Consider the following 24,016-nt stretch of genomic DNA (forward strand, 5'->3'; position numbering starts at 1 on the left):
TCAGTGGAAATTGCTCCTCTGGCAATATGAGACCATACTGGCATGGGTGTTCAACTAGATTTGCCCCCATGGTCCTCAGAAATCTGTTTTGATTATAGCAGTAGCATAGACCTGTTTTAAGGCCAGATAGTAGTGTCAAAGAAGACGGTACATGAGGTAACCAGCTCGCATAGCTATCCCCAGAGGCCCCCACAGGCTGGTAGAATACTTAGGTCTCCTGTGGACATGGGTTAAGTGGGCTAAATCTTTCTACCAATGCCCAGAGGGCCTCAGTGTGGAGTGGATGGCAGGTGTGAAGTGTGGACTCTGAGACACATAGGAGGCGAGCTGGTTGTTCCTGAACACAGGCTGAGGGCAGTTTTTCTTAGCAAGGGTGGGTCTATGAAGAATGCTTAACATAATCTGAATATGAGTTCCACATTTAATTTATTAGGACGCTTAAAGCTCAACAGCTTGATTGTATTTGCCTTCTGCGCCGCCCCTGGTGTTTGTCTTGGCTGCCAAAGTAGGTACAGGGAAAAATCTATTTGCAAACTCTGGCGGCTTTGGTTTGATCTCCCAACTCAGTTGCATTACAGCCAAACAGAGCTGAGTTTCCTCACTACGCCTCTGTCCTGGGTTGGCTTGATCATTCTGTCCTCTTTTTATTTTTCTCCTTTTCTGCTTTTTGGCCCGCACAGTCAGCAATAGCAAAAGGCGAGGAGGGGAATAAGAGGGCTTTTATGGTATCGGAGGCCTTGATTCTGAGTTGTCCCTGTGGTTGTGAAGGTGAGGACAGGATTCAGGGAGCACATGTTTAATAAATGGGGATGAGATTAACTGATGTCTCATTGGAGAAATTGAGCACAACTGTTTATACCCAGGATCAACCGCACAGGGTATTGAACATTTGAAATGTAGGGTCCTATGACCACCAAGTTAATGGGTTAGCCTTGAAGGATTGAAAATGCTCATATATTGTAAATGCTTCATTATTGGTCTTTACTCATATTCTAACTGCCCCCCCCCCATCTGTGAAGTCATTCTTTGGAAAATGTGTTTTATTGTGGTGAAATGTATATAACAAAACATTTGCCAATTTAATGTTGTTTACATGTACAATTAATCAATGGCATTGATTACATCCGTCATCTTGTGCAACTGTCACCGCTGTCCATTACCAAATTATTCCACCACCATTAACAGAAACTCAGTGTGCCCCAACTAATGAGTTCACCTTTCCCCTCCTTCCTACCCCGGGTAACCACTAATAAACTTTGGTCTCTATACATTTGCATATTCTAGATATTTTGTGTAAGTGAGATCATACCATATTTGTCCTTTTGCGACTGACTTATTTTATACAGCATAATGTTTTTAAGATTCATCCATTTTGTAGCATGTATCAGGACTTGTGAAGTAATTTTTAAACATTGAAAAATGGGTAAAAGAAATAGAACCAGAGAGAGAAGAAAGGGGGAAAGCCATGTGCTATTAAATAAATACCTTTCAGGTTAATTCCAAAACTAAGATTGAGCAATTCCCTGGTTCTGGGACTGGGATAATCCATAGATGAGATTATGGGTCCTAGAATTAGACAATCCACCAATATTGAATGTCTAATTCCAGTGCTCCATGAACATAGAGACTGTAATTCCTTCTCTAAGGAGTTGAGACCACACACCCATATACACATGTGTACATGTGTACACACATGGTCATTCACCAAGGTAAGACTAGCTGATGGAACGTCCCAGTGTGAGTTACACGTTCCAGTGATCCAGAAATCCACAGGGCACTGGGACTAGGGTACCAGGAAGGTGACTGTGAGTCCCTCCATGAAACATTCCATCTCCTTAGAAAAGCATTGTGGACTGCCTTGATGGATGGTGTGGGCAACTTCTGGACATCAGGCAGAAGGTTTGAACAGAAACACCTCCTTCTAAAGATACTATAGTTAGTAAGTGTGGTAGGCAGCATCCTGGTCCCCCAAGGATGTGGATGTCTGTGTCCTCATCCTCAGAACCTGGCAAAGAGCAATTACTATTGTAGATAAAAATTAAGGTTGCTAATCAGCTGACCTTAATTTAGGGAGATTAGCTAGATTATCCAGGTGGGCCCAGTGTAATCACAGCAGTCCCTAAGGGTGGAAGAGGGAGGCAGAAATGTATCAGAGCCAAGGAAGGAGATGTGATGACAGAAGCAGAGAAACAGAGAGATGGCAGCATGAAGAGGACTCAGTCCAACTTACCTGGCTTTGCAGATGGAGGAAGAGGGCCATGAGCCGAGGAATGAAGGCAGCTTCTAGAAGCTGAAAAAGTTGATAAAACAGATTCGCCCCTAACATTTACATAATAAATGTAGCCTGCCGACACCTTGATTTTAGCCCAGTGGGACTCATTACAGACTTCTGACCTCCTGAGGTGTTAATAGATTTGAGCTGTTTTAAGCATCTTAATTTGTTATAGCAGCAAAAACAAACTAATACAGTGAGGCAGAAGAAACCTGAATGGCTAGTCCAGAGGGGAAAGAAGCCAGTGCTTTTCCTTTACTGTTCTTGGGCACTTGTGCAATAGGAAGTGACCTCCAGAGGTCATCTTACGCCTCCCTGGGCAGTCAGGCAGCACTGGCCTTTGTCCAGGCCAGCTTCTTGTTCAGCTCAAGGGCAGTGGCTCTATCCCTTCCCTATATCCCTCAGTTATGGGTAGTGTCTGTCTCTCCTCTGCAGTGCTTGGATTCACTTTATGGATGTAGAATCTCACGGTGGCTCTGACTAAATAGGAGAGGAGGGTTGCATGGAATTCAGCTGAAATCCTTTTGGACCTTGGGGAACAGCCCTAGTCTTAGACCTAGTGAGAGTGCCGTCTGGGGTGCCGACGTCATTCCCAATCTTCCCTTGCTCAGGTCTTTCTTTAACTTGTCTTCCTTGTGTGAAGAACACGGGTGAAGTTTTGAAAATAAGTAGATTCTCCTAAGAGGTGCCAAGAGTAGCATTATCCTGCAAGTACTGTCTTGGTATTTTGTGAAGGTTATTTGCTATTGTTTGGAGTGTAAGAGTGCTCTGGGGAGGGCGATACAAAGCGGTTGTGGAAATGGAGTCTGACTTGAGCTGCTCCAGGTGTTGTCCACACAAGGAAGGACTCATGAGCTCACAGATTACAGATCTGTCCATAGTCTGTCAGAGATAGAAGAGCATTCTCGTTTTACAAATGTGGAAACTGAGGCCTTGAGAGCTCAGTGATCTATACAGTGAGATATCACAATGCGTTTGTGACAGTCTGAGTTCTCTGTATTTGCTTTAGAATTTTCTAAGCTCCTTCTAGTTTAGGGGCTGTAGATGAATTGAGGTGGTAGCTACTGTGATCCGCTTTCCAAAATGCTCCCCCAAGAGATGAAAGGAATTAATCATCAGGTATAACATTGCACACCAAAAGGTTTGGTTTGAGAGGTTTTACTCCCCATCCCACCACGGAGCCTGTAAATAGTGTCGCCTGAGAATGACATTGTCCTGGGCATTTCAGTTTTATTTTTAAGATTCGGGTGTAGTTTTAACTGAAGAGCATCAGCACGTTGAAGTTCACGTCATGCTGTCTCTGGAGTTTATGACTTAGCTCTTCTTTTCTGGGTAACATGTCATATTTTCCCACCTTCCCACCTCCTGAAATCTCCACAGTTGTCCCATGTTCTATGTGACATTTGTTTTCTGGAAATCCTTAAAAAATCTTCTAAGCAATCAGTCTGAAATGCTTGAATGTATTTGTTCCTGGATCCATAAAAGTCCCAAGGACCTCCCAGTCTCTCTGAGCCCTCTGATTCTTACAAGGTTAAACTATTAGGGAAACAGAAGTTAGTGCATCTGTATCTTCTCTTGTTTCCTGCATGCAGGGTGACCTTTGGGGCTACATTGTTCAGGAGATCGGCCATTATCTACTGTTTGAAGTCTGCTCCTCTCATCTCTCTACCAAAAGAGAAACTAAACCTCATTGTCATGATGAAGGTCATAGCCAACAGCCAGTTAAAGGAGCCATTTGCTCCCCCCTCTCATGATGTTCCCCCTCTCCCTAGCCCTTCTATCCTCTTCAAGATGGATGTGTCTTGGAAAGGGAAGTGGAGAGTAAACCAGAAAGATGAAAAGGCTGCTTGTGGTACTTCCTATCTCTCAGCCTCACTTGAGAAGGAACTCGGCTGCACACTTGTTGGGTATATCGAGGTGACATGATTTGAATGTTCAGGTGGCAATTAAGTGCTTATATGACTAGACTCGAGGATTTCCGGGCGATGACACTTCCAAATCCTTCCAACCCACTTGTGCAGAGAGGCCTGGAGGCTTCCACCAAGACAATTAGTGCATGAATTAGATTGTGTCTTCTGGAAGGGAGATGAAGTTCCCTGCCCACTCTATTACAGTTTATTTCATTAAGGCTGACCGTGTCCTTGTCTTTGGGAAGAGAGAACATGGATGGATTCTTTGGAGAAAACAGTGTATCAGTGGCAATGGAGAACTACCTGATTGATAGTAGGGGCATTTCTGAGACCCCTGATGGAGTAGAGTATCCGTCGTCCTCCAGTGAATGGGACAGCATTGGGGGAAGGTTTCGCCGGGCTGATCCCACCACATCGCCTCATTCTGGTGGCAAGTGTGATATGAGCCCTGCGTTCTGCATTGGTGAGAGGTGGAGACGGCACTGCTCAGGCAAATCCTGCTCTTCTGGCTGGGTTATAAAAAGGCAGTGAGCAAGGAGTGGCCGCTGGGGCCGTTGGGGAGGAGCGTGTCTGGGCCAGAATGGGGGAGCCATTAGCATCCATCAGCCCTGGTTCCCAAGTTGGAGAAAAAAGCAGGTGACATGGGAGGGCAGGGGAAGCCTCGTTGGGCCAGTTCTGGAGTTTAAACCTGAGGGCTGCCATTTTAGAGAAAAATAGGCCAATGTGACTGAGAGTGGGTAGGATTAGTGTTTGAAGCTTGGTAGACTTAGAATTTTGTGATGGAAGCTGGAAGAGGATGTAAGAGCCATAGGTGGGGGGGTGGGGGGGTGGGGGGGTGACGGGGAATGCATTGGGGGTTTGGAGATAGATGTGGCGTTCCCAGATGGCAATAACCCTTAAAAAGAGAAGACGATATTTCCACTTATGTGGCTTGGAGCCTACATAAAGCCTCAAAACTATTAGTACTCTTCCTCTAGCACTTAGCCTCATGTGCTCTTGTTACTATCACGTGTAATTAGCTTACATTTTTGCTTAATCTTCTACATGCAGATGTCTTGTGTTCCCTACCGAATCAGAAGCTCCTAAAGGGTACGGCCTTTGTATTGCATTTCTTTGACCCTGTCCACAGTAGCCAACTCTATCTGTGCCTTGCATTTAATAGGCAATATACGTTTTCCAGAGCCCCAGTGGCATAATGGTTAAGAGCTCAGCTGCTAACCAAAAGGTCAGCAGTTCAAATCCACCAGCTGCTCCTTGGAAATGCTATGGGGCAGTTCAGCTCTGTCCTATGAATCGACTAGACAACAACGGGTTTGTTTGGTTTTTTTTTTTTTTATATGTTTTCTGAGGATCCCTGGTGGCGCAATGGTTAAGCACTCAGCTGCTAAATGGAAGATTGGTGGTTCAAACCCATCCTGGCAATCTGCTTCCATAAATATTACAGCCAAGAAAACTCTGTGGGGTGCTTCTATTCTGTCACATGGACTTGCTATGAGTTGGAATCAACTCCACGGCACCCAACAACAACATGTGTTTGTTGACTTTGAGTGAATGGAACTATTGCTGCCTGCTCCCTTTCTTTTAAGGGCCCTCCTTACTCCTAGTCCTGCTGTCTCACTCCTCACCTGTCCCCCAAGCCCAGTTTTCCATCTCCGTATGAGGCCAGCCTATTCCTCCTTCAGAGGTAATTTTGTGAGGATGTAGAAACAACATGAGACACAGTTGACCTTGTAGGATGGAGGGGTAACTGGAACATGGACAACACACTTCGGAAGGCCTAAGGGGACCCTTCTCCAAGCTATCACTTTTGATTCTATGGTTGTCCTTGAAGCTGATCGCCAGTGCTGAAGGGGAAGGGGGCTACCTGTCATTCTCCGGCATCTGACGACTTTGTATTTTCCTCAAACTATTATCTTTATAAACTTCTTTCCTTCCTGCTCCAGCTCTGGCAGTTTGTTCAGTGTGATTGTTTCAGCTTTATTTGGAAACTCGGAGCATCATTTTACTATAATAGTTCCTTAATGATTTTCTAAATGAAACTTGAATACTTCATCTACTCCCCCACTTTTCAGATATTAAACAAATATCTCTAAGAGGTTTCCTTTCATTTTTTTTCCTGAGAGACCAGCCGTTTGCTCATCCAGATGGTGAGGTATGGTATGTGCTTTGGGTACGTGCCTGCACATCCGTGTGTGTGTGTGTGTGTGTGTGTGTGTGTGTGTATGTGTGTGTTTGTGTGTGTATGTATAGCAAGGTATTCTTAGGCAGAAAACTGATTTCTGTCCAGCATTTTCTCACTGTGTTGCCATTCAACTGTGGAGCAAGACAGGGTACCCTGGCAAGTGACCACACACAGACTGAGCAGCAGGAAGGCTCAATTGCCCCAATATTCCCGCGAAGATTCCACTTCTCTGTGAATGGGAGGCTGTGCAGGGGGTTGGAGGAGCAAATGTGCTGGCCAGTCTCCAAGGCCAGATGTTCTATAGTGCCATATGTCACGAGAGGAAGGATAGACGTCGGAGGCTTCCAGAGTATGTCAGACGTGTGCTCTTGAGCTATCACAAGCCTCATGCCCCTCCCCTCCCCGCTCAAGAACCTACAAAGGCTCCCTCTTTGCTCGCTTTTCAAGCCCCTCTCCACCCCCATTAGTTTTCTGGTCTAAAGTCATCTCATGTTCTTGTCGTTAGCTGCTGTTGACAGCCTTCAACTCATGATGACCCCACGCACAACGGAAAGAAACGCTGCCTGGTCCTCGGCCATCTCTGTGGTTGTGGACTGGAGTGTTGTGATTCATAGGGTTTTCCTTGGCTGTTTTTCAGAAGTAGATCACCAGGCCTTTTGTCCTAGTCCATCTTAGTCTTGGAAGCTTTGCTGAAACTTGTTCAGCAGCATAGTAACACGCAAGCCTCCACTGACAGGTGAGTAGTAGCTGCACTTGAGGTGCGTTGGTCAGGAATTGAATCCAGGTCTCCCGCATGGAAAGGGAGAATTCTATCACTGAACCACCAGTGTCATCTTAAACTGATTTCATACTACTCCACAGTATCTACCTAAGCCTGTCTCTAGGTTGGCTTCCCCTGGCTCCTCTTCTCCCTCATCTGAAATGCCTTCTCTTCTCTGCCTGCTACATCCTTGGAGCCCTCTGAGCTCAGCCTTGAGCCCACCTCCTCACGGAGGCCTCTGAGTTTGCAATTCCCTCTGACTCTGGGGTTGCACCTGTAGTCAGGGCCTGACTTTGAAGCACATGAGCAGTTAATTGCTTTATGCTATTTTGTGTATCGTCTTCTCTCTTCAACTAGTCCGCTTCTGGGAGGCCCATTTTTGTCCTGTGCTTTTGTCATATCCTTCACTATGCCAGATAAATACCCAATTGATTCTTAACCTGTCCAAGCTGGTGAGAGAGAAAGAGGACCTGAGAATGCTTGCTTCCCGATTGTGTCGAGTTGGTAGCCAGCTCAGGACGCCAGAGAGAAAGGAGTGAAGCAGTGTGGCTCCTTTGCTGCACATTCTTGCTGTCGTCTGCATTGCAATGAGTAGTCGCTGCAAGATAGCAAACGGAAGCAACAGCTCTTTCGAGTTTTCTGTCACGGTAACTTGTAAGTCCATGGAGCCAGGCACCTGTGCTAGGCAATAGAGAATGATGATTTGTTCCTCTCTCTCTCTCCCTCTCTCTCTTTCTCCTGCTCTGTTTCTGTCTCTCTCTCTCTCTTCTTGTACCTTCTTAGGGAACAGAGTTATCCTGGCAGACACATGGCAGTGATATTTCTGAGCAAGGCTGTGTTGGCATTTTGTTCTGGAAGGCTGACCCAACTACTGTCCTTGGAAATGTCCTCATTCTCAATACAGAATTCGGGTACTCCTCTCTGTTTCACTTGTTCCATGGTTCCTGTCCACTGAACCTCCTACAACTAGCCAGCTCCATTGTTCCAAGAACGAGTCCAGGGGCTGCTCAATGGCTGCAGTACTGAGATCAAAGTCCTCAGCCTCTCTCTTAGGACTCCTCATAACCCATCTCATGCTACAACCTCTGCAGGCTTATCCCCACCAGACCAGTCTATGTGTAAGCCAGACCTGTTTCCTGAAGGCTTGCTCCGCATGGCTTTCTCGTTCCTAACTCCAAGACTTGGCTCATTTGATGCTTCCAGCCTGGAGCTCTCTCTCTCTTTCCAAGGCCTTCCCATTCTTAATAATCCCTCACATGGTAGATATAGCACTTTAGCACTTGCAAAGCCCCTGGAAGGACCAGCTTAGTCTAACCATGTCCTCAAGCCATCTCCAGCGATACCACCTCTGTCTGCATACTCGTAACATTAATTATTTGTTCCTGACATATGAGCATATCAACACATTCTCCTTTTAGTGAAGGTTCCTTCTCTGTCTTTTTCTCACCAGTGAGGTTATATAAACTGACCGGGGGATGAGGGTCTCTATCTTTATTCTTCCTCAGACTTATACTAGCTAATATTTATTCACTAGATTATGTGCTAGACACTGTGCTAAGTGCTTTTACACGCACCACCTCATTTCTTTACCCTCTGAGATAACAATATTATTATCCCACTTGACAGATGAGAAAGCTGAGGCTCGAAGAATCCCAAAGTCTTAGAGCTAGTAAGTTATAGACCTGGAATTGGCAAACGGGGCTGGCGCCACAGTTCGAGTTCTTAAAATCTTTGCTTTACCAGCGAGGTTTTTATCTGGCTCTGCCACTTACAAACTTTATAACCTCGTGCAGGTCGTTTACTTCTTTGTGCCTCAGTTTCCTTCTCAACAAGACGAATAAAAATAACGCCTGCCTCATAGGGTTGTTCAGAGATTGAATGAGATAATACACAGAATGGTACGTAGTAAACGTTCACTTATATTCTATGCAAATGTTCTTCTAATTCTTCTTTATCACCATCATCTTAATATGGTTGGTTGTATTACAGTCATCACCTCTTGTGTCTCTGGCATCATCTTACCCGCCTAAGACAATGTTACACACATGATCTGTGCTCAGGGAATGCTTAATCGATGAATGAAAAGATACTTGGGCTACTAGAGGTGACTCTTTGACAAATGCTCAGTATGATGTTGTCTTTGTGGCAGATGCTGGTTATGAGATGACCTTCGCCAGCAGGTAGGCTGGGCAGGTCCCTGTAGTGGTGGTGGTTGGGGGCTACGGCACTGTGGGATGTGGTACATGGTGCAGTCAAGAACCTTCTTGTTGCCTAAAAACTTTTTTTCCTGCCCAGCCCCTTCCCCACTAGCTCTGGGCCCTGCCAAGTCTGTGCACAAGCCTTGAAATGACAAAGTACCCTTTAGTTAATTGCACAACGGATTGCCTAGAGTTAAAAGTTCTGATTTATATGACTATAGCTCTAACTGCTCAATAACACAGGCCTGTAATCTACTTTCATTTCAAACAGAACGGTGATTTATAGGGCAGCGTGCCACTTTAGCTCAGAAATGAGGTGTTCAACATATGCTCTGTTGACATAAATTTGGAATTTATCGCTGTTGTCAAAACTGCCTGTTGGACAAAGGTGGGTATTAAGGCAATAAATGGCTCAGAATAGTTCTCTGTCACATTTCCTAACCATTGTATTCAGTCTATTTGAGGGAAAAATATATACTTAAAAGTAATCAAATGTCCAAAATCCATGCATCTTGTTTGGAATGGTGGGAGGGGAGGATATAGGGAGGGCGGAGGGACGCAGGGACTTGGGGGAAGGGGCTGAGGAAGGGGGATTGTCAAGGAGAAAGCTTTACGTGAAGTTATGACCCGTTTTAAAAAGATTCCACTTTGCTTCCTCTCTCCCCCGTCCCCATTAGGAGGTGGGCTTTCCTTTCTCATTTACAAAGAGGGGGAGGAAAATGAAAGTTCATTAAATAAAAATAGTAAAGGACATTTTTATGTGTAGGCTTAAAGCCAGCGGTGTCAGGAGGAGTTAGTGAGTGGGGCAGAGCAGGATTGTGTTTATGGAGAAATACAGCCACTGGCCGCAGTGGTTTCTTTGCTGCCTTTGGTGAGAGTGTAGACCCCCACCTTCCTTCTGCAGGGTCTGGGCCTCCCGATGAGCCCAGTGAACACTTGGCTGACTGATGAAGGGTGAGGATGCAACCTGGTACTGGGCCCTGAGCAATACATTGTACTCCACCCAGGCCCTGATTTATTAATTACCCACAGGATGGCCAAGACTCACTCACCCATCCTCTCACCTGTTCACGAAATATTTCTTGTATACCTACTCATGCCGTGCTCTTTGCCAGGCTTGGGCATACAGAGGCAAAGAAGGCAAGAATCCTTCAAGTAGCCTCATCTTGTTGGAGAAACGAGACCAGTTGCCGTCGAGTCGACTGACTCTTGGCGACCCCATGTGTATCAGAGTAGAACTGTGCTCCATAGGGTTTTCAGTTTAGAAGTAGATCCCCAGGCCTTTATTTTTGAGGCACCTCTGGGTGGACTTAAACCTCCAACCTTTTGGTTAGCAGTGTAGTGCGTTAACCACAGACTAAGTGCCATTAGTACCTGGCACAATGTCCTTTTGTGATTATCAGGTCCCTGCAGGGACAATATAGAAAAATACTCTAGTAAGAGCCGTGTTTCTTTCAAGAAGTGCTCTATTGTGGTCAGGTGTGTGTGTCAGTTTTGAGTTTTCTGTATTGTGTATTATAAAGGCGGAGCCAGATGTCCCTGGGCGTGGATGCTGTAGCAGCCGTGGCCCAGTGGCTACAACCTCTGTTGTCATGTTCATCAGCTCCACGGCATAGAAGAGCATCGTGTTATCTAAGCATAAGGCACTGAAACGGGTAGACTTCCTGTCTTCATGTGGGAGACCTGGGTTCATTTCCAAACCAATATACCTCACGCGCAGGCACCACCCGTCTGTCAGTGGAGGCTTGCGTGCTGCTATGATGCTAAACAGGGTTCAGCGGAGCTTCCAGACTAAGATGAACTAGGAAGAAAGGCCTGGGAATCTACTTCTGAAAATCAGCCAGTGAAAACCCCGTGCATCAGAGTGGTCTCATCCACAACCAGTCAGGGGGATGGCACAGGAGCAGGCAGTGCTTCGTTCCATTGCGCATGGGTTGGTCCTGAGTCGGGGCCTGACAACAGCAACATCTTAGCACAGGGCTCCAGGGCAGGCAGCATGGAGGATGTAGCACATCCAGAGTCAAGCTTAAGAGTATCCATCTTTTTGTCATCCTCTGTTTTAAGATAACAGCTTGTAGTATGTTGTTGGCTATTATGGGTTGCACTGTAAGACCAAAAGCAAGCCCCCATTCAGCAGGCTGCCGCTTTGCCGGGCCTGGTTGGTGTTAGAGATTTCCTGCCAGCTTGTCAGGCTTAGAAGTTAGGAGCCAGAGGAGCATGCAAGCTGCCTGGTACTTCTCCCTGTGAAAACGAGGCCCAGCGGGGGGAGAGGATGCGTATTTGTTGCTTTTATTTTATTTCCCCTTTTATCTCCATGCCCACACGCTTGAACCGTCTGGGCGTTGATAAATGCGTGCTCTCACCCACACACACACCCCCACACACCCCCACACACACCCACACACACACACCCACACCCACACACACACACACAGAGTCCCCCTTTCTCTTGTGAGTGAGCGTGCCATACACACAGACACGGTCACGCACACGCTGGGCATGGACACCAATTGTAAACCCCCTCTGTGTGGCTCGCCCTCCCCTTGCCACCAACCCCTGTCCTTTTCACACAAAGCTCCCCGTTGGGAAAACTCATAATTTTTACACCACACAGTCTTGACTGGCCATTGCTGGAATTACTGTCTCTTTGAAGTGCTTTCTGCTGGGGCATTTACAGGCTGTTTTAATTACCTGCAGCTTGCAAGGGGCCTTGCTCAGTCCCAGCCTTTGTTTGTTTGTTCTTTGCAAGGAGTCTGTGCAGAAAGGAATACAGCTGCCTTCTTTCAAAAGGAAAGAAAATGGAAAAAAAGAGTTTGGGGAACTCGTAACAGATCTTCTCCCCGCAGCCTGCTCCAGGAAACCTTGCCCACACTAACAAGCTCATGAAAAGAGGTCAGGCCCTTACTCATGGATCCCGTGTTCTCAGAAGGTTCCAGCTCCAGGGGTTCCCTTTCCTAGGGGTTGCGTAGGATATTTTTAAGTATTATTAGGTGTATTTTCAAAACTTCTCATCATAGACAGTAGGGCTGTTAGATAAAGCTTTCCTCTCTGCTGACCAAATCAAAGTCTGCTGCAGTTCATCTGGGCCCTGCTCATCCTTCGTCAACTAAATCTGTTGAAGGAGTTTGTGTTATTAAATTATAGAAGCTGGAGGTGGGGCGGAGGGTGGGCTTTGAAATCACACGTGAAGGTAGTACCCACTTTGAGCTGTGTGTTCCTTCACTTTTCATTTATTTCTTTTCTTCACTTTTTAAAAAAATTTCCATTTCTTCACTTTTCTTTTGCTTCTTTCTCTAGAATGAACTAAATGGCATTCTTTGGGGTTTCTGTTAAACATGAGTGTGGCACTTCATGGCTGCAGATAAAACAGTAGCTTACCAGAAGAGCCTCCGAAATTCATCCCCTTCCCGGGAGGCCTTCACAAAAGAAGAAATCTTCATTCATTTACTCATTTAGTCTAAAAATGTTTTGAGAGATTGGAGTCCTCATACACTGCTGGTGGGAATATAAATGGGGCAGCTGCTTTGGAAAAGAGTCGGGCAGTTCCTCAGAAGGTTAAACATGCAGTTAACATATGACCCAGCAATTCTACTCCTAGGTGTACCCAACAGAAGAGAAAATGTAAGTCCTTGCAAAAATTTGTATATAAATATTCACAGCAGCTTTCTTCACAATAGCCAAAAAATGAAAATTACCCAAATGTCCTTCAGTGGATGAGGGGATAAATAAAATGTGTTATATCCGTACAGTGGAATATTATTCGACAATGAAAAGTGCTGGTTTATGCTACAACATGGGTGAACGGATGAACCTTGAACACATTATGCTCAGTGAAAGAAGCCAGTCAAAATGGCCATGTGTTGTGTAATTCCATTAATATACAATGTTCAGAATAGGCAAATCTATAGAGGCAGACAGTAGGTTAGTGATTGCCAGGGACTAGGGGGAAGGAGGAATGCAGGGTGACTGCTAATGGGTGCAGGGCTTCTTTTTTGGGTAATGAAGTGTTCTGGAATTAGGTGATAATAATGGTTGCACAACTCTGTGAATAAACTAAAATCCAATGAAATGTATACATTAAAAGGGTGAATTTGTTGACCAACATCAACACCAAGTGGAAGGTTTTCTACATCTGGATATTTGTCATGAAACAAAGATCAAGACCATTGGCTAGGACAGTTAATCTTCTAAGTATTAAATATTTGTGGAATTATCTTTAAATTTTTAATGATTTTTATTTGGCATTTATCTTGTGTTAATGTTCCCTTCTTTTAATGTTTTCTATGATCAAATGTCTGTAACAGGTGAATGTTATTTTTACATATTATTAAAATGCTCTGTATGATCATTAAAAACGTGGCTGGGTGGTACAAACAGTTAAGGGTCCAACTACTAGCCAAAAGGTTGGCTGTTTGAACTCACCAGAGGTGCCGTGGAAGAAAGGTCTGGCAGTCTATTTCCCAAAGGTCACAGCCTTAAAAACCCTGTGGAGCAGTTCTACTCTGCAAAACATGGGGTCACCATGAGTTGGAGTCAGCAGCTAACAACAGGGATAATATCATAATATATTGGTTTATGATAATAATAAATGATGCATTGATGATTTTTTCTGGTACGCTGTCTGCTTTTTACATTTTTAAAATTTTAATTTAGGTGAAAATATACACAGTTGAACATATGCCCATTCATCAGTTTCAACATGTGCAATTCACTTACATTGGTTACGTTCTTCACATTGTGTCAGCATTCCCGCTGTCTCTAGCCATATTGTTTTACCACCATTGACTTTGACTGCTTATTATGGTCACTCATTACCATTGAAAAGCATGAAAATACAGTGCTATGAAAAATATAAAATATATTTACCGTTTTGGGAATTTCAGTTTCTCATTCTCGAATCTTGGAGATTAGTATCTTTTGGGAATTTGGAAACAAGGATTGCTTGTGTACTGAGGAAAGGGAATCACTGAGAATCATCAACTGGAACCGCCCCTCACCAGACTTGATAAGTGAAATAAACCATGATTGTGTTGTTAAAAAAAAAAAAAAAAAAAGTGAATTTTATGGTATGTGACTAATGTCTCTATGAAGTTGTTATTTTAAAAAAAATGTATTGAGGGTCTACTCTGTACCAGGCAATGTGAGAGACTCTGAGTCTGCAGTATATGGTTTCTGCCTTCATGTAGCTTACAGTCTAGTAGACGTAAAGAATAATAGTAAAAAAACAAATATATAACTGAAAATTGTGTTACGTGTATAAAGGAAACCAGTTAAGTGCAATAATGGAGAATAGTGTTGATGCAGAAACTACCTAGATAGAATGTGATTCAAGCTCAGTGTTAACCTTCCCAGAACCTGATACACAATAGGTGCCTAATGTATGGGATGAAGAACCACGGGGGACTAGGCAACGTGCCCTTCTTGATGTGTTACTGCTAGGAGGTCATAAAGTCCCTGTGAGACACAGCCTGTCTGTGGATCGTGTTGCTCACTTTTTTCTTAGCGAACTTTCTGTTCTCCCTTCTTTCTCGTTAACCTGTTGCCATTGAGTTGATTCCAACTCATAGCGACCCTAAAGGACAGAGTTGAACCGCCCCGTAGGGTTTCCAGGGAGCAGCTGGTAGAGTTGAACTGCCGACCTTTTGGTTAGCAGCTGAGCTCTTAGTCACTGTGCCATTCCGGGTTTGCTCTCCGTGTCTCCTTTCTTGGTGGTTATTTTCCTGTCTATTTTATGGGAAGACTCCGGCCCAGAGGTTCTAGGAGGACATCATGGATAGGGCATATGGTCTCTCCTCAGGTAGGTAAATGTGGAGGCAGGTCCTGAGGTGAGAAGTCTGGAGACTTCTCTCTGCTCTATAAATTGGGAAAGTAAGTCACTCAGCCTTGGTTTCCATAGTGGTTGAGCTGGTCCTCGCAAAGCCCTTTGAAAGTCAGATGTGATACATAAACGCGTTAGCATTGTTATTATAAAACCTCGGTTGACTAGGTGTCTTTTTTTCATTTTTCTAGAAGAAAGGAAAAAGAACTAGCAAAGAAGAAGCTAATATCTATTTGATTTTGCTTTTTTCTTCATTAAAATGACAATAAATTTCACAATGTGATTTGATGTCTGTACAGGTTAATCTACTCAGTCTCTTACCTTGTATTCATAATTATGTTTAGAATGATAGCTCTAAAGCTCAGAATCCTCATAGAAAAGTAATTTAATTTTCAGTGTACTAAAGCAGAAAGAATGAGGCAATATACATTAAGAAGGTTTTCAGAATGGTTTAATTCCAAGGGAACTTTCTTCTTAGGCCCTTAGTAAGCCTAGTTATTCTCAGCAGCCTTGGAGGAGCCATGGCTGGTCCATGGCATTGGGGGTGATTTTTGACTTCCTGGTTAAAGTGGAGACATGTAAAAATGAGCCTAGGTAACCAAGAGACTAAGATGTTCCCCCACACACATTCAGGCAAAACAGGCAGATAGAGGAAGAGCCGCTAGCTTTTTGAAAACTGTTTTTGCAGAAACTGGCTATTTGTGCTGGTTAAAAGCCTTATACAGCGTCAGAGAGGAAAAAACAGAAACCTTGTTCTTCCATAGTCATAGTTTAATTCCCTTATAGGGTCTTTTAGGATTGGGAGAGAATATTTTGGATTTATTTTTGTTTCCCTTGGGCTGACATCATCAAGCACGCATCGTGCTTTGGATTTGGAGAAAGCTCGGAGAAGCTGTAAATCTTAAAGATATTTTCTTATTTTTCCTTCTCTATAAGCACAACTTTCCTGGTTTCTTAAAAAAGAGAGAGAGAAAGAAAAGAAAACTACAAAAGTATGTATTGATCCCTTCCCCTCAGATCTTAACTGCCCGGGCTGTAATACCTTACTTACATCTGCCAGGTTTTTTGTGCAGTTTTGCAACATCTCCTTAATCCAGTGAGCATAAATAGAACATTTCAATCATATTTGGCGACCAGGAACTTCGCAGATAAGCAGGCTAAGACCTTGTTGAAAGAGACTGTATGAGATTGTGTGTGATAAGATCATCCTATAGCCCAGCACACAAATGAAAAACTTTTGTTCTTGGTGAAGTTTGTTGATAGAGATATTTCAAATAAACGACCTAGGAGAACTTGGTATTTTAAAACAAAGGCCTGGTTATGTAACAGCCAGAAGCCCAGGCCTCCTGGTGCTTAGCAGCCATGAGGATCTGCCTTTGAGCAGTTGCTGCAGAGAGATTAGCATGCCCCTTTGTCATTTCTGACATTGTATTTTAACACTCTTGGGCAGCCTTATCTGGAAGGACTGTACTTGGTTGTGGTTATGGCTGCAGGGAATGCCCTTGTCCTTCCTCGTTTTCAATGTTCAAGACAGCTCTTTCCATTCTTCAGTGAGCTCTGGGTTGGCCTTGACCCCAGGCTGAGGCAGGATGCATGTCTTTCTTTCTAAGAACCCCATGGGGCTTCTCTTTTGGACTGTCCGGACAACTGTTCTTGTACTGACGTGTATGTGTATGTGTGGGTAGTGTGTAGAAAAAAAAACAAAAACAACAAAAACCCAAACCCATGTTGTCATGTTGATTCTGACTGATGGTGAACCCACATGTGCAGAGTAGAACCGCACTCCATAGAGTCTCCAAGGCTGTGACCTTTCGGTATCAGATCTCCAGGCTTTTCTTCCGAGGTGCCTCTTGGTGGACTCAAACCACCAACCCTTCTGTTCACAACCAAGTATGTTAGCCATTTGTACCACCTAGGGACTCAATCAATATATCATCCTTTTTATCTAGATGATTTTTGAGAAAATATGACTTCTTTGGTATTCTCTCCACCTCCCTTTAAAAGGCTCCAAAGCAGACAAAAGGCTGCCATCTTCCTTAGCTTCACTGGTCTGGATTCTCAGCAGAGAGGTACCCTCTGTGCACCCCTAAACCTGCAGCACATAAGGCGTTAACTGGTGCTCTGTGAGCAACCTCCTTCCCCTGCTTGGTTGTTTTTTTTAATTTGTTGTTTGAAATCCTTGCCTTTTATTGGTATATTTACTTTATGGCATACATAAAGAGTTGTATTAAAAAATAAATTGTGTTGTAAAAGCATTCGGTAATGTTTATTAATATTGACTAGTCAGGGAGCAATGAACTCTATTGCTAGGAGGATAATTTCTGGTAATACTAGCTAAGCATTCACAGCTTGTCAAATGACTGTCTAATCTCAACATTAAAAAAAAAGGTGAATACAAGGATAATTTCCCTCATGCCTTGAGAAAATTAAAGTGACCCCTTTCCCAGCCAAGATTAGCACTATCCCTTCTTTTTTTCCTGGAGTACCAGGCGTCCTCTCTGATTCCAGACCGGATTTTCGTGGTCAGCTGTCCCGTTGTCTTGAGGTGGCAAATGCTTCACTAGCAATGGTTTCTCTTATGTCTGCTCTGGCTGTGTGAATCTGTGTGAGGGCTTTGAAGGCAGAGATAGTGATGTGATTCTTTTGCTCAAGGAACTTGTAGTTTTGAAAGGAACTTATAAATGGCTTAGTCCCGAATTGTGGACTTGGTATCCCAAAGAACAACACTAGGAGTGACTAACGGTCTGCCCGGCCTGGAGTCTGTTACTGTCGTTGACAGTAAGAGATATTTCTTGGAAAGATATAATGTCAACCATTAGAAAGTAGGGAACATTCCCTGAATACCCCAGATACCCTCTAAATGACCAGTTCTGGCTAGGGTGGAAGCCTCTAGTAGAACAGGCTAATACAGGATATTCTTTCTCCACAAAAAGGCACGTGTAGAAAGGACAGGAGATTGGACAGAATATGATAATACGCTGCAGCCTTCCTGGAAGTTGTTTCTGGGAATAAATGCCTGATAGCCCAATAGCTTTTCATTTATCCTCTTAAATTAGAGCACAGAATGCCTTTGGCTGTTTGACCTTCCTCTAGTCGTTTGAATAAAAGGTAAATGCACATTAAAACCAAGAAAAAACTAAACTTGTTGCTTTGGAGTTGATTCTGACTCATAGCAACCTTATAGGACAGAGTAGAACTGCCCCCATAGGGTTTCCAAGGAGGGGCTGGTGGATTCAAACTGCTGACCTTTTGGTTAGCAGCTGAGCTCTTAGTCACTGTGCCACCAGGGCTCCAAATGAACATTGGAGGTATGTTTTTGAACATAAGGGCTGTAGAAAAAAGAATAAGCCTGTTGCTGAAGTACATAAGCTCTCCCTTTCAATTCTGTTTCTACCTGTAAAGGTGATTGAGCCACTAGGCTTAGGAGTCAGTTGTTGCTTTCAAGACTGAGAGCATTGCCAGGGCTCCATGAAGGGCCCTGCCCCATGCCGTGCCCACATGGGGAGACATGGTAGCTCTGACATGGTAGCAGGAGGTTTACACGATGGCTGGGTTCTCATGGTCAATGGGAGATCATGGAGCGTTTTGGTTCTCAAGTGGGCAGCAGGCTTTTAAGAGAGGATGATCATTTGGGCCTTGGTTTAGATCTCCTGCATCCTTGTCTGCTCTCCTTACTTCTTAGAAGCACTGAGTAGGTCAAGTTGGTGGTCACGAGATCAGAAAGCACAGCCTCAAACCTTGGAGTGGCTTTGCATGTGGAGCAGCCTCAGACCAAGGATGAAGTGAGTTGGAAGGACCTTTCGGGCCGCCCTGGCTGGGGCTGAGTGTTAGTTCAGGGAATGGAAGCAGCTAAGCCAAGAACAAGGAAAATGTTACCTTGTAACAGCCTTCATAGGATGGATTCCCCACTTTATTTGTCCTCATTCAAGGGTGGGAGAGGGCAGTGGGTAGTCTGACTATGGAGTCGCCTCCCATTCGATTTCCCAGATTACAGGTCCTGGTTCCCAGTGCTGGTCTGCCCAACAAAACTCATAGGCCAGGCAATTTCTACTCTCCAGTAGGAGAATGAAGGAGTACAGCCCTTTAGTTATTAGGACTAAGAATCTTCTCTCTAAACCTGCCTCGCCTGTGGTCTCTTCCACCTTTGCTACTTGTCTCAGGGCAGAGGAACTTGGGAAGAAATGTATCGTTAGCAGTGCCAAGCCTTGAACCCCTCTCTTTGAGGCAAGCAGTGTTGCTGGCCTCTTCCTCTTGGAGCCTGGTTGTTCATTTAGCCCTTCTCTTAGCTACCTTCTCCTCCAGTTCTTACCTGCCTGGGATGGAACTGGGCTAAGCTTCTCCTGAAGAGAGTAGATGTAGGATGTAGGCATCCCCCCTGCACCGCCCCCCCCAGAAAGCACCTGTATGGTCAGCTGTCTGAGGAGGCTGAGGATAGAGAGGATTGAGTTTGGCATGAGTCTCACCTTGCTGCCACACCCTCTGCTGTTGCTGTTCCAATCAGGTGAGGGGATGAAGTCTTATCCTGAGGATGAGAGGTTGGTCTGAAGCTCAGTCTTCATACTGCTATGAAATCTCCACGGGCCATTTCTTGTGTGGACTTCAGAAGCCGTCAGGACAAGGCCCAGTGCTTGAGTTGGGCGTTGCCAATGAAGCTGTTGAACTTAGAATATTGTTAGGATGGAGGAATGCCTAGATGTCCTCTTGTTGTTGTTAGTTACCATCAAGTTGGCTCCAACTCATGGCAACCCCGTGTATAACAGAATGAAATGTTGCCTGGTCCTGCACCATCTTCGTGATCGCTGGTATGCTCAAGCCCATGGTGTGCCATGGTGTCAGTCCATGTCATTGAGGGTTTGCCTTGCCTTCATTGGCCCTATGCTTTGCCAAACATAATGTCCTTCTCCAGTGATCAGTCCTCCCTCATGATGCATCCAAAGTGAGTTGAAGTCTCAGACAATGTTATGTGATCCATATGGTTTCATTGGCTGATTTTCAGAAGTAGATTGTCTTGCCTTTCTTCCTAGTCTTTCTCAGTCTGGAAGCTCCACTGAAACCTGTCCACCATGAGTGACCCTGCCTGTATTTGAAATACTGGTGGCATAGCTTCTCGCATCATAGCAACATGTAAGCCACCAAAGTACCGACAAACTGACAGACAGGTGGTAGAGACCCCCCTTAGATAGAGGTATTTCTTCAACAGCATTGGGTAATCCTTTCTAAACTAGGCCCTATGAAAAAAAGAAAAAATAGACTTGGCTCCTGCCATTATCGAGTTTTCAGTCTATACCAGATGGGTTATTTATGAATTACCAGATCCAGAGTAGCACAAAAATGGTTCAGATGAGCTTGTATCTTGCCAGCTTGATTTTACTAGTGAGAGTTGCAAGGTTGAGAATCAGAGTGAGAAGGAATGGGTCCTTGTCTCTAGTTACTTGGCAAAGGGCTCAGATTTGTCTCGTTCTAATTTCTCATGATAACTCAGTTTCCTTGAGAACATAGCTAGAAACTTGTTAGAAGCTAATTTTTTCCTTTGTCTTTCTTGAACATAAGTGAAAATTTGTTATGAAATTTGTGAATTTACCTAATGGGCCAGGTGTGGTCTGTGGTGGATCACCATAAGGGGTGGGGGAGAGCTTGAGCCTGATCCCCCATAACGGGTGGTGGAGACATGAAGGATAAGGGAAGAAATGGAGACTCTACTGAATACAGAACAGAGATACTTGGGCCATGCTAGGACTGGGTTACTTTAAAAACAGCATTCAGCAATGTGACTTCTGAGAGAAGAGAGCATTAAAACTCTGTTGTCAACCAAGGCAGTATGCAGAAAGATGTAAAAATGTCTCTAGCTGTCCATCTTCCCTATGTTACAGTGGAAGCTGATGACCTCAGATGGCTAAAGCAATTAAACCTTGTGAAAAGACAGGACCAGACTGGGAAGATGTGACTATGTGTGGTTGAAGGAAGGAGGCAGACAGAATTTCCATTTTGATAAAATGGCTTTACAGTTGCATGCTTTTTTGGGGCAGAAGGTGGTGATGGAGAGAAGGTTGTGGCCTAAAGTGTGACAGACCATGAGCTTATACAAATTTGTACTTTCGTTCCAGAAACTAATTAGAATTTTATTTCCACATTAGCCATTCTGCAGATTGTGCCACACAGAGCTTGCTTGATAGCCAAGTCCCTTGAATGCATTCAGATTCTTTTCCACCATTTTCTTTTCCTTTGAGTGTCTGAACAGTGGGTTCTATCAAAATTCCCAGCCCTGTGAAGTTGTTTCCTTTTCCTTTTTCTCTTCTGAACTTTGTGTGTGCTTTGCCCAGGCTCTCTGCCAGTGGGGCAGGACCTTTGTCCTTTTACTACATGTGGAATCACATGGATACCACTCTTGCCTCTGGTAACCTGTTTAGGGCACTGAGTTAGTGGGTCAGTTGCAGGGCAGTGTCCTTACCCCAAGACTTGGACAAGATAGAGCACCTGTGTCTCTGAAAGCTGGAAAATGCAGGCAATAGAGAGGTTTGGAGGAAAGGTTGGTGATGAGTTCTGGAAGTTTCCTTCACTGAGAGATAGACAGCAAGTAAGGAAAGAGAGGAAACTCAGGTTGCCTGGATTAGATGGTTTTATAATGAATAGATTTCTGAGATTGGGCCTAGTTTTTCTTGGGCTAGCGTAGCCTTGTCACAGGACATCACAAAAATGGAATATGGCCCAGAGAGATTAGTTCCTCTTAGAGGAACTCCTTGGAGACTAGGTAAAAGGTATGGATATGACTTTTGAATAATTTTGGCGCCATAAGGAACTAAGAACCTTAGATAGCGTCCACAATGCTTTACAGGTGAAGAAGTGTGGAGAGATTGCAATAGCATAATTTGTCCAAGGTCATAAAACACACTAAAGGCAGAGTTAGGATGAGGACCTTGGTCTGCTGGCTGCTTGCTTGGCATGCTCTCCTGTACTCTGCCACCTTTGTAGGGGGACAAGATCTCATCACCTTTCACACCAAACCAACCCACTTGGCCACGAAAAGCCACTTCTGCCAATTGTCAGGCAAATCTGTTTGCACCCAGCGAAAGGCAACAGGCTTACCAAGAAAGTGTTCAGCAGGCTGAGAGACAGGGATTTGATCTAGAACCCCTAGGAGGAAGAAATGGGAACCCAATGTAGGGAGCTTAGCCTGATGGTGGCTCCTGAAATCTGAAGACTGGTCACTCTAGAAACCATTTGGAAAATAAATCCAAGTAGGTGTTTGTCCTCCCATTTCTCCTGACAGCCTTCCCTGAGAGGTGGGCATTCCTGGAAGCTAACAAATCACCAACGAAGAAAAGGATGAAAATAAAATAAAACTGAAACCTATTTCTAGATCTGATCATGAACGTGTGCAAGTGATTCACCTACTGAACCATTTGTGAATAGAGCCTTTGCCGCCCCATAGAACATCTCTTAGAAGAGCAAACGTCTGTCATGTCTGGGCAAGTGACAGGAATACTCACTTATCGTGTGCATATGTGTCTACACACACATGCACGTACACTCAGATGCCTGGATGCATGTTTAAAAACATGCTTTGCCCAAGAAGTTATTAGTACATGCCCCCGTGCCCAGCATTGTGAAATGTATTTAGACTTAAGACTGTTGAGTTAAAATGTTCTGTACTGTTAATATTTCTCAACTTGGATAGATTAGCCGTGGCCAGGAGTAAGATAACATGGGGGTGGGGTGCACTATGATGTTGTGGACGAGCGTGTGTGTGTCTGTGTGTATGTGTGTGTGTTTGAGAAATCATTTTGCTTTTGACAAGGGGTTAGAGGTAAAGCCATCAAACAAAACAAAATGATTGAGAAAGAGTTCTGTGGAGAGAGGAGACTGAGCGTGACCGCTATAAAAAGGCTTGCACACAACTGGATACTGTATGCTGTCTTCAGGCCTCTGTGGCCCTAAGGAGACCCAGCCGGGGGCACCACATGGTTTTGATGCCCTGCTGGGTTCTAATTACGGGATTTGGAAGGTAGTGGCAGTGGGTGGCTCGGTTTTGTTTTCATGATTTGGGCACCAAGGCCCAGATCTGGACACTGCCGGCTTGAGTGTATAATGATACTCTGTCTCCCCACTCGTGTTTTTATCTGATATCAGCACCAGCTCTCCAACCTTTTACTCTGGTCTTAACATGTCAACATTCTCATTACAAGAGGTTGTTTGCTCTGAGAGGGCCTATCTTCTCTCCTACTTGGCCCTTTACCCTCAGATCTGCGTCTGGCTGCAGTTGGCCTGCCCTGTTCCTTGGGGCTGAGGGAAGTTGTGGGCAAGGCTCAACGACTGGGTGGAGGTGGAGGCTGGCTCTGGCAATGGCACATAAGAGCCTGAGAACAGGAGTGTGGGTGGGAAGAAAGTCAGTGTTCCAGGCCAGATGGCCCACACTCCAGCCGGCAGCGCAGAGCCGTGCCCAGACCCTCTTCCCGGCGCTCGCGCTCACCTCCTTACTTGTTTGCCTGCTGCTCTGCATCTTACTGGCTCCATTGCTGGCTCATGACTTAGCAGGGTGTCTGGTGAGAAAGGCCCTGGGTTGGGAGTCAGTTCAAGTACTGTCTCAGGCTGGATCTGTGACCAGTTGTTACTGGGCCTCTATCTCCTTAGGGATGATAACATGTGCTCAACCCACCTCACAGAACTGGGGTGATGGTGAAATAGATAATGCACATCAAGTGTTTTGGAAAATCAAATGGCTATGACCATCTTATGTTTGTAGAAGGATGTTACCTGGTTTCTTTAAACCCTTTCTTATGTCAGGGCTCAACCTCTGACAAGACATATAGGGAAGACACTTGTCAAGCTGGGCCTCGGGAAGGGGGCGTGTTGTGGAATCACTGCAGTTCTAAGAACAC

At 44.7% G+C, this 24,016-nt stretch overlaps 1 protein-coding gene across 1 annotated transcript in view; it reads left to right on the forward strand.

Annotated features, from left to right (window-relative positions):
• The window catches only part of ZBTB16 (zinc finger and BTB domain containing 16), a 209,109-nt gene that overhangs the window by 81,009 nt on the left and 104,084 nt on the right, over positions 1–24,016 (forward strand). The window lies entirely within an intron of this gene.

This window comes from Trichechus manatus, unplaced genomic scaffold, assembly GCF_000243295.1.
Source record: "Trichechus manatus latirostris isolate Lorelei unplaced genomic scaffold, TriManLat1.0 scaffold00094, whole genome shotgun sequence".
NCBI classification, from domain to species: Eukaryota; Metazoa; Chordata; class Mammalia; order Sirenia; family Trichechidae; genus Trichechus; species Trichechus manatus.